We start from the raw sequence: 9498 nt of genomic DNA, 5'->3' as shown, positions 1-9498 counted from the left end.
CTACACAGCCATGATGCTGTAATTGATGCAGTATGTGGTTTGGCATTGTCATGTTGGAAAATGCAAGGTCTTCCCTGAAAGAGACGTCGTCTGGATGGGAGCATATGTTGCTCTAGAACCTGGATATACCTTTCAGCATTGATGGTGTCTTTCCAGATGTGTAAGCTGCCCATGCCTCACGCACTAATGCAACCCCATACCATCAGAGATGCAGGCTTCTGGACTGAGCGCTGATAACAACTTGGGTCGTCCTTCTCCTCTTTAGTCCGAATGACACGGCGTCCCTGATTTCCATAAAGAACTTCAAATTTTGATTCGTCTGACCACAGAACAGTTTTCCACTTTGCCACAGTCCATTTTAAATGAGCCTTGGCCCAGAGAAGACGTCTGCGCTTCCGGATCATGTTTAGATACAGCTTCTTCTTTGAACTATAGAGTTGTAGCTGGCAACGGTGGATGGCACGGTGAATTGTGTTCACAGATAATGTTCTCTGGAAGTATTCCTGAGCCCATTTTGTGATTTCCAATACAGAAGCATGCCTGTATGCGATGCAGTGCCGTCTAAGGTCCCGAAAATCACGGGCACCCTGTATGGTTTTCCGGTCTTGACCGTTACGCACAGAGATTCTTCCAGATTCTCTGAATCTTTTGATGATATTATGCACTGTAGATGATGATATGTTCAAGCTCTTTGCAATTTTACACTGTCGAACTCCTTTCTGATATTGCTCCACTATTTGTCGGCGCAGAATTAGGGGGATTGGTGATCCTCTTCCCATCTTTACTTCTGAGAGCCGCTGCCACTCCAAGATGCTCTTTTTATACCCAGTCATGTTAATGACCTATTGCCAATTGACCTAATGAGTTGCAATTTGGTCCTCCAGCTGTTCCTTTTTTGTACCTTTAACTTTTCCAGCCTCTTATTGCCCCTGTCCCAACTTTTTTGAGATGTGTTGCTGTCATGAAATTTCAAATGAGCCAATATTTGGCATGAAATTTCAAAATGTCTCACTTTCGACATTTGATATGTTGTCTATGTTCTATTGTGAATACAATATCAGTTTTTGAGATTAGTAAATTATTGCATTCCGTTTTTATTTACAATTTGTTCTTTGTCCCAACTTTTTTGGAATCAGGGTTGTACACAGCGTTGGTTTGTACAGTGTTATACAGTCAGCTCCATAAGTATTCAGACAGTGATGCAATTTTGTCATTGTTGTCTCTTTACACCACCACAATGGATTTGAAATAAAGCCATCAAGATGTGATTGAAATGTCAACTTTCAGCTTTAATTGAAGCTCTTTAGCAAAAAAAATATCACATTAACTGTTTTGGAATTACAGCCACTTTTTACATAGTTCCTCCATTTTCACTGGCTCAGAAGTAATGGGACAAAATAACAATTTAAAGATATAAGGATTATTGTGAATACTTGAATGAAAATCCTTTGCAGTCAGTGACCGCCTGAAATCTGGATCCCACAGACATCACCAAATGTTTGCTCCCTTGAGTTGCTTTGCCGAGCCTTTACGGCACCTGCCTTCAGTTTACACTACATTACATTACAGGCATTTAGCAGACGCTCTTATCCAGATCCTGACATATCCACAGCAGTGGGCAGCCTGGGGAGCAGTTGGTAGTGAGGTGCCTTGGTCAAGGGCACTTCAGCCATTCCTGGTCTTCCAGGCAATTAAACTGGTGACCATTTGGCCTGAAACTGCTTTGCTAACATTTAGACCATGGCTTCCCCATAGCTTCTTGCTGCTTATTCCCCAGTTGCTGCTTATGTGTTCTTTCTGCCTTCAGTTTGTTCTTCAGGAAGTGAAAAGCATGCTCAGCTGGGTTGACGTCAGATGACTGACTTGACCATTGCATAACATTCCATCTATTTACATTAGAAGCTTTTTCTTTGCTTTTGCAGTCTGTTTTGAGTCATTATCCCTCTGGACTGTAAAGCACTGTCCTCAGTTTTGTACCATTAGACTGAATCTGAGCAAAAAGTAAAGCTCTATATACTTCAGAAGTCATCCTGCAACTTTTATCAGCAGTCACATGATCAATAAACACCTGTGATCCTGTTCCATTAGTAGCTGTACATGACCATGTCCACCATGTTTACAGGTGAAGTGGTGCGCTTTAGGTCATGAGTCCTTCCTTTCCTTCTCCATCCCCTTCTGTTCCCATCATTCTGGTACAAGTTAATCTTGGTTTCATCTGTCCAAGAATCTTGTTCCGGAACTGAGGAGGCTTTCTAGCAAAATCTAATCTGGCCTTTCTCTTGAATGTGGATTTTCAAAATGATAGGCCTCAATCCTGAAGAGTGTTCTTGACTCGGCTGGATGTTCTGAATGAGTTTTTCTTCACCAAGGAAAGAATTCTATGATCATCCACTTTAATTGACTTCTGTGGTCTTCCAGGCCTTTTGGCATTTCTGAGCTCTCCAGTACTTTCCTTTTTTTAAGAATGTACCAAATTGTTGATTTGATGTCTCTGAAAGTATCTGCTCTCTGTTTTCAGCCTCATGATGTCCTCCTTCTCTTGCATAAACACCTCTTTGGACCACATATTGAGTGTTCCCATAAATGGCTACAAAATGCAAATTCAAGACTTGGAATCAACTCCAGACACTTTATCACCTTAATTTTCCATGAATTAATGAGGAAACCGACTGTAACTGGCCATGAAACTGCTTATCAGCTAGTTGTCCCATTACTCGGACAGCCTGTGAAAATTGAGGGACTATGTTTAAAAAATGGCTGCAATACCTTCAATGCAATATAATTGTTAATGCAATTGTGTTAAAGCTGAAAATCTCCTCTTCAATCACATTGCTTCATTTCAAATCCACTGTGGTGGGGTACTGGGGGGAAATGACAAAAATCGTGTCGGTGTCCAAACACTTCTAGACCCGACTGTTCGTGTGAAAAGTGTGTTGGTGCGAATGGTGACAGATTTCATTAGTGTAAAGAATCAACCTGTTCACTCTCAATTAAACTTTGCTATTTTAAGGTATTCCTAAATTTATTTAAAAGCATAACTATGGTATGTGCATGAATTCTATTTTAAAGTAAAAAAAAAAAACAATTATTGAAATGCATTTAACGGATAAATGTACACACAGTGCTCATGACTGTACGCTGTTTTACAGGGTTGGTTTCCAAAAGGGCTTCATGAAAGCAGCTACACTGTGGTGGAGTTTGTTCTGTTTCACCCTGTGATGTGACACCCACCCACACACACACGCACTGGTCATTGGTGGGTTTTTTTTTCTTTTTTTTTTCTTTTTATAAGCTGTGCTACATGATTGTGGTTATGATCTGCATGCTAAAACATTTCACACGTGAACAGCTCCTTCATCCGCTCCTCGTTCTCACAGTGTGACCTTCAGCAGTAAAATTCTCCCCTGAGTTTAGAATCAGAATCAGTGACAGGGTGGTGCAATGAAGTGGAGTTACTGTTACCACCCTGCAGTTGATTATATAACAGCACATCCCCAAGTTTTTATTCCTCTAATACACAGCACTTTTTTCACATCTGTCCCCATCACTTTGCACCTGTCTTTGTCTCGTCATTTATGTTGTTTATGGTATTTAGATAGCTAGATAGTTATTTTATACCTTGTGTTGTAATCTTCTATTTCTCTATTATTGCACCATGTGGAGTCTGAGGGAAACAGTATTTCAGTGCACTGTGTACTTGTATATGGACGTATTGACAATAAAGCTCTTTTGAATCTTGAATCCTCACACTCAGCCTCAGACTCAAACACAGCATCTTGATATCTCACACCAAACCAACACAATAAATGTAAATACCTTCATTTCATTTCTTTCTATACGGGGATGAAATTCACAGTGACCCCCTGGGTCTCACAAAAAGTGTTTTATCCCTCCTGCTTTTTACTGCCCCCTGCTGGGCGTTTGTGTTCACTTGGCCAGGTCCAGAAATACAGTTTCTGAAGGGTTAAATTTGTATTCCACATTTTTCATGCAGTCCTGGTATATTATAGACTGAAATATTTCTAAAGAGAAAAAATACATAATTTTAGACTGTTTTAGGTGTCTGAACAAATTTCTGTCCAAATGTTTTATTTTTTATTTATTTTATTTATAAACTTCACTGTTAAATACGTCAGGGAGTCCTGAACAGAGCAATAAGCTCCAATACCTGATGTCCCACAAAATTACAAAATTAAGTAATACAATAAGTAAATCAACAATAAATAATACAATATACAAGTTGGACAAAAAGGTATAAACGGCCCGGGAGTATATACAAACTAGTGGCAGCACAAGCTGGTGCCGAGGGTGGAGATTGGCCAACATGTATGACATTTCACACACATGGATTTAAAAGTCTGTGGCCTGTCTATGTTGAAATAAAGCCTAGTTAAATTACTATAATATGGAAAAAGGTCCTTCTTAAACCGTGAAAGTGATTGATTCCTATTCCTTAAGTGCGGGGGTAAAATGTTCCAGATTATAGGGCCCCGAATATAAGAACTGATCTGAAAAGTTACAGTATTAGCCTTGGGTACTGTTGCAGCGGGGGCGTGGTCAATCGCCGGTTTGTGACAGGAGGGCGGAGCCAGGGAAGGTAAGTGGCAGAATCACTACACCTGACGGTGATTAACCTGTGTTTGTGTGTCTTCCCAGTAACCGCACCCTATTTAAGGAGGCAGAGGGAGAGAAGAGGAGAGCTCTTCCCGGGACAAGAACACAGCGTGTGTGTTTATGAGAATAAAGCCTTTTGCTATACTGAAAAGTCTGGCAATAAAAGCCTATTTCGTATCTGAAGCTTTGTCCTGCCGTCCTCTGTGCTCCACCTTTTCCCGGGTTTCGTCACCACTGTAAGCTCTCTGAGGTGTGGGTGGAGCACAGAGGACGGCAGGACAAAGCTTCAGGTACGAAATAGGCTTTTATTGCCAGACTTTTCAGTATAGCAAAAGGCTTTATTCTCATAAACACACACGCTGTGTTCTTGTCCCGGGAAGAGCTCTCCTCTTCTCTCTGTCTTTCTCCCCTCCCTTCTGTGTCCCATCCTCGCCCCATTCCCCCACCACGGAGGCGGGGGCCGGCTCCACCCAGCCGGCCCGCCGCACCCGTGGTGCCCTCCCGTTTCTCCCTTCTGTGTCTGTCTCTCCCCCCCCTCAGGTGAGTGAGCCCCAGAGCACAGGTGCAGAGGGAAAGCCCTGGCCGGTTTGCTGGCGCTGCGGGGAGCCAGGCCACCTGCAACAACAGTGCGCAGCAATGGAGGTGGGCGTGGTGGTACGGATCCCCGACGCGCCAGAAGCTGCCCTCGATCGGGCCGGAGCGTATCGCATACCGGTGAGTGTCCAAGGGGCTACATATCAGGCGTTGGTGGATTCTGGTTGCAATCAGACCTCGATCCGCCAAAGCCTGGTGCAAGACGAGGCATTGGGGGGAGCACAGGGGGTGAAGGTGTTGTGTGTGCACGGGGATGTTCACAGCTACCCTTTCGTGTCGGTCCACATATATTTCAGAGGGGAAAAATCTATAGTGAAGGCGGCAGTTAATCCTCGCCTTACCCACTCTTTAATTTTGGGGACTGATTGGCCGCGATTTCGGGGTTTAATGACACGCCTAGTAAAGAGTGGGTCCTGCCATTTGACAGGGGGAGGTCCCGGTGTCGCTTTGGCTGGAGCTGCTGTCGCAGAGCCGTCTACGTCATCTCCGCGACAGAGTGAGGAGCCGCCGGCTCCTCCTCTTTCTGTTGGGGAATCCCTCGTGGAGTTCCCATTAGAACAATCGCGAGACGAGACTCTGCGACATGCGTTTGACCAAGTGAGAGTAATCAATGGTCAAACGCTCCAGCCGAACGCCACCCCGTCCTTCCCCTATTTTTCTATTATGAAGGATAGATTATACCGAGTGATGCAGGACACTCAGACGAAAGAGCGAGTCACACAGCTGTTAATTCCAAAGAGCCGCCGGGAATTGGTATTTCAGGCGGCTCACTTTAATCCCATGGCTGGACACCTAGGGCAGGATAAGACACTAGCCCGGATAATGGCCCGATTCTATTGGCCGGGGATTCGTGGCGATGTCCGTAAGTGGTGTACGGCGTGCCGCGAATGCCAGTTAGTAAATCCAGCGGCCATTCCAAAAGCGCCTTTGCGCCCCCTACCATTAATCGAGACCCCGTTCGAAAGAATTGGGATGGATCTCGTTGGGCCATTAGATCGGTCAACACGAGGGTACCGCTTTATATTGGTTCTGGTGGACTATGCAACGCGATACCTGGAAGTGGTGCCTCTTCGCAATATCTCAGCACGCAGTATTGCGGAGGCCCTCTTGCACGTCATCTCCCGGGTTGGAATCCCGAAAGAGATTCTGACTGACCAAGGCACCTCGTTTATGTCACGAACACTGAGCGAACTGTATGGGCTATTAGGTATTAAGCCGATCCGCACCAGCATTTATCACCCACAAATGGACGGTTTAGTCGAACGGTTCAATTGCACCCTCAAGAATATAATTAAAAAATTCGTAAGTGAGGACGCACGTAACTGGGATAAATGGCTCGAACCCTTGTTGTTTGCAGTGCGAGAGGTCCCCCAAGCCTCCATGGGGTTCTCCCCATTTGAATTGTTATACGGGTGTAAGCTGTGCGGCATTTTAGATGTGCTGCGTGAAAATTGGGAGGAGGGACCTTCACAAAGTAAAAACGAAATTCAGTACGTTATGGACCTGCGCGCAAAACTCCACATGCTCACACACCTAACTCAGGAGAATTTGCGGCAGGCCCCGGAACGGCAAGCCCGCCTGTACAACAAGGGCACGCGCCTTAGAGAGTTCACTCCGGGAGAGAAGGTACTCGTACTGTTGCCCACGTCGAGCTCCAAATTAATCGCCAAGTGGCAAGGACCCTTTGAGGTCACACAGCGAGTCGGGGACGTCGACTATGAGGTAAGGCGAACGGACAGGGAGGGGGCGCTACAGATCTAACACCTCAACCTGCTTAAACTCTGGAACGAGGAGGTCCCCGTGGCGTTGGTGTCGGTAGTTCCAGAGAAGGCGGAGCTGGGGCCGGAGGTTCAAAAAGGGACATTGGCATCACGTACCTCTCCGGTCCCCTGTGGAGACCACCTCTCCCCGACCCAACTCACGGAGGTCGCCCAGTTGCAGGCCGAGTTTTCGGATGTGTTCTCGCCCCTGCCCGGTCGCACTAACCTCATAGAACACCACATAGAGACGCCCCCGGGGGTGGTAGTGCGTAGCCACCCTTACAGGCTACCCGAACACAAAAAAAAGGTGGTTCAGGAAGAACTTCAGGCCATGCTCGAAATGGGCATCATCGAGGAGTCCCACAGTGACTGGAGCAGCCCGGTGGTCTTGGTACCCAAGGCCGACGGGTCGGTCCGGTTCTGTGTGGACTATAGAAAAGTCAACATGGTGTCTAAATTCGACGCGTACCCAATGCCTCGTATTGACGAGCTGCTCGATCGACTAGGCATGGCTTGCTTTTACTCGACACTGGATTTGACGAAGGGATATTGGCAGATCCCCTTGACTCCATTATCCTGGGAAAAAACGGCCTTTTCCACACCGTTCGGCTTACACCAATTTGTCACACTTCCTTTTGGGCTGTTTGGGGCGCCCGCTACGTTTCAGCGGCTGATGGACAGGGTCCTCCAGCCCCACGCCACCTATGCGGCCGCATATCTTGATGATATAATCATTTATAGTAACGACTGGCAGCGGCACTTGCAACACCTGAGGGCCGTCCTTAGGTCGCTGAGGCGGGTGGGTCTCACTGCCAACCCAAAGAAGTGTGCGATTGGGTGGGTGGAAGTACGGTATCTGGGCTTCCACTTGGGCAACGGGCAGGTGCGTCCCCAAATTAATAAGACAGCAGCGATTGCGGCCTGCCCGAGGCCCAAGACCAAAAAGGGGGTGAGACAGTTCCTGGGGCTGGCTGGCTACTATCGTCGGTTTATACCTAATTATTCGGATGTCACCAGCCCGCTGACTGACCTCACTAAAAAGGGGGCGCAAGATCTGGTCCAGTGGACGGAGCAGTGCCAGCGGGCTTTCTCTGAGGTAAAGGCTGCACTGTGTGGGGGGCCACTATTACACTCCCCTGACTTCTCTCTCCCTTTTGTGTTGCAGACCAACGCGTCAGACAGAGGGCTGGGGGCGGTGTTGCCCCAGGAGGGGGAGGGGGAGGACCGCCCCATCCTGTACATTAGCAGGAAGCTGTCAGTGCGTGAGGGACGCTACAGCACTATTGAGAAAGAATGCCTGGCGATCAAGTGGGCGGTCCTTGCCCTCCGTTACTACCTGCTGGGGCGGCCTTTCACCCTCTGTTCGGACCACGCGCCCCTCCAGTGGCTCCACCGCATGAAAGATGCCAACGCGCGGATCACCCGTTGGTATCTGGCACTCCAACCCTTCAATTTCAAGGTGGTCCACAGGCCGGGGGCGCAGATGGTCGTGGCGGACTTCCTCTCCCGTCAAGGGGGGGGGGGAGTCAGCTGCGGGCCGGACGGGCGCCCGGCCTGAGTCGGGCGGTGGGGGTATGTGGCAGCGGGGGCGTGGTCAAGAGCCGGTTTGTGACAGGAGGGCGGAGCCAGGGAAGGTAAGTGGCAGAATCACTACACCTGATGGTAATTAACCTGTGTTTGTGTGTCTTCCCAGTAACCGCACCCTATTTAAGGAGGCAGAGGGAGAGCAGAGGAGAGCTCTTCCCAGGACAAGAACACAGCATGTGTGTTTATGAGAATAAAGCCTTTTGCTATACTGAAAAGTCTGGCAATAAAAGCCTATTTCATACCTGAAGCTTTGTCCTGCCGTCCTCTGTGCTCCACCCACACCTCAGAGAGCTTACAGGTACATTTAACATAGTTCCCCTGGACTGATCTAATCGCCTCGTAAACCTTCTAGGTACACTGATAGAAATATTAAGGTCTGTTGACATTGATTTGAAAAGATAAACAAGGTCCAGGTACTAATGCCAGTAGCACAAGGGAGGGAGTCCTAGCTTTAACAGTCTGTCCTTGTAGATGATGTCTGATCTGAGGGGAAGAGATAGAATGTACTTAGTTACACATCTCTGGATTCTCTCAACTGAGTAAAGCAAGATAACTGATTGCGGAGCACAGACCTGAGAGTAGGACGCCAAACTGCTTCTGACCAGAGAAATGTAAAGTGCCTTTCACACCTTGGTATCCCTAACCTCAAATGTGGATCTTCTAACAAAGCCCAATATTTTATTCACTTTAGCTAAAGCCGATTGGACATGAGAGTTCCACTTGAGACATGGTGTAACTGTAACACCAAGGTCCTTCTGTGACTCAGTCATTTTGACAGGTGCATCTTTCAGTTGGTATGTGTTCAGTAGAGGCTTGGAGCTTCTCGTGAACGACAGAAGCCCACTCTTAGACTGATTGAGGTCCATCCTCCAGAGATTGCACCAACTGCATATGCTGTCAAGATCGTTTTGCAGGCTTTTGCTGTTCTCAGGGATGTTAACTG

This window comes from Neoarius graeffei, chromosome 27, assembly GCF_027579695.1.
Source record: "Neoarius graeffei isolate fNeoGra1 chromosome 27, fNeoGra1.pri, whole genome shotgun sequence".
Classification (NCBI taxonomy): Eukaryota; Metazoa; Chordata; class Actinopteri; order Siluriformes; family Ariidae; genus Neoarius; species Neoarius graeffei.
Note: the sequence above shows the minus strand (reverse complement) of the source record.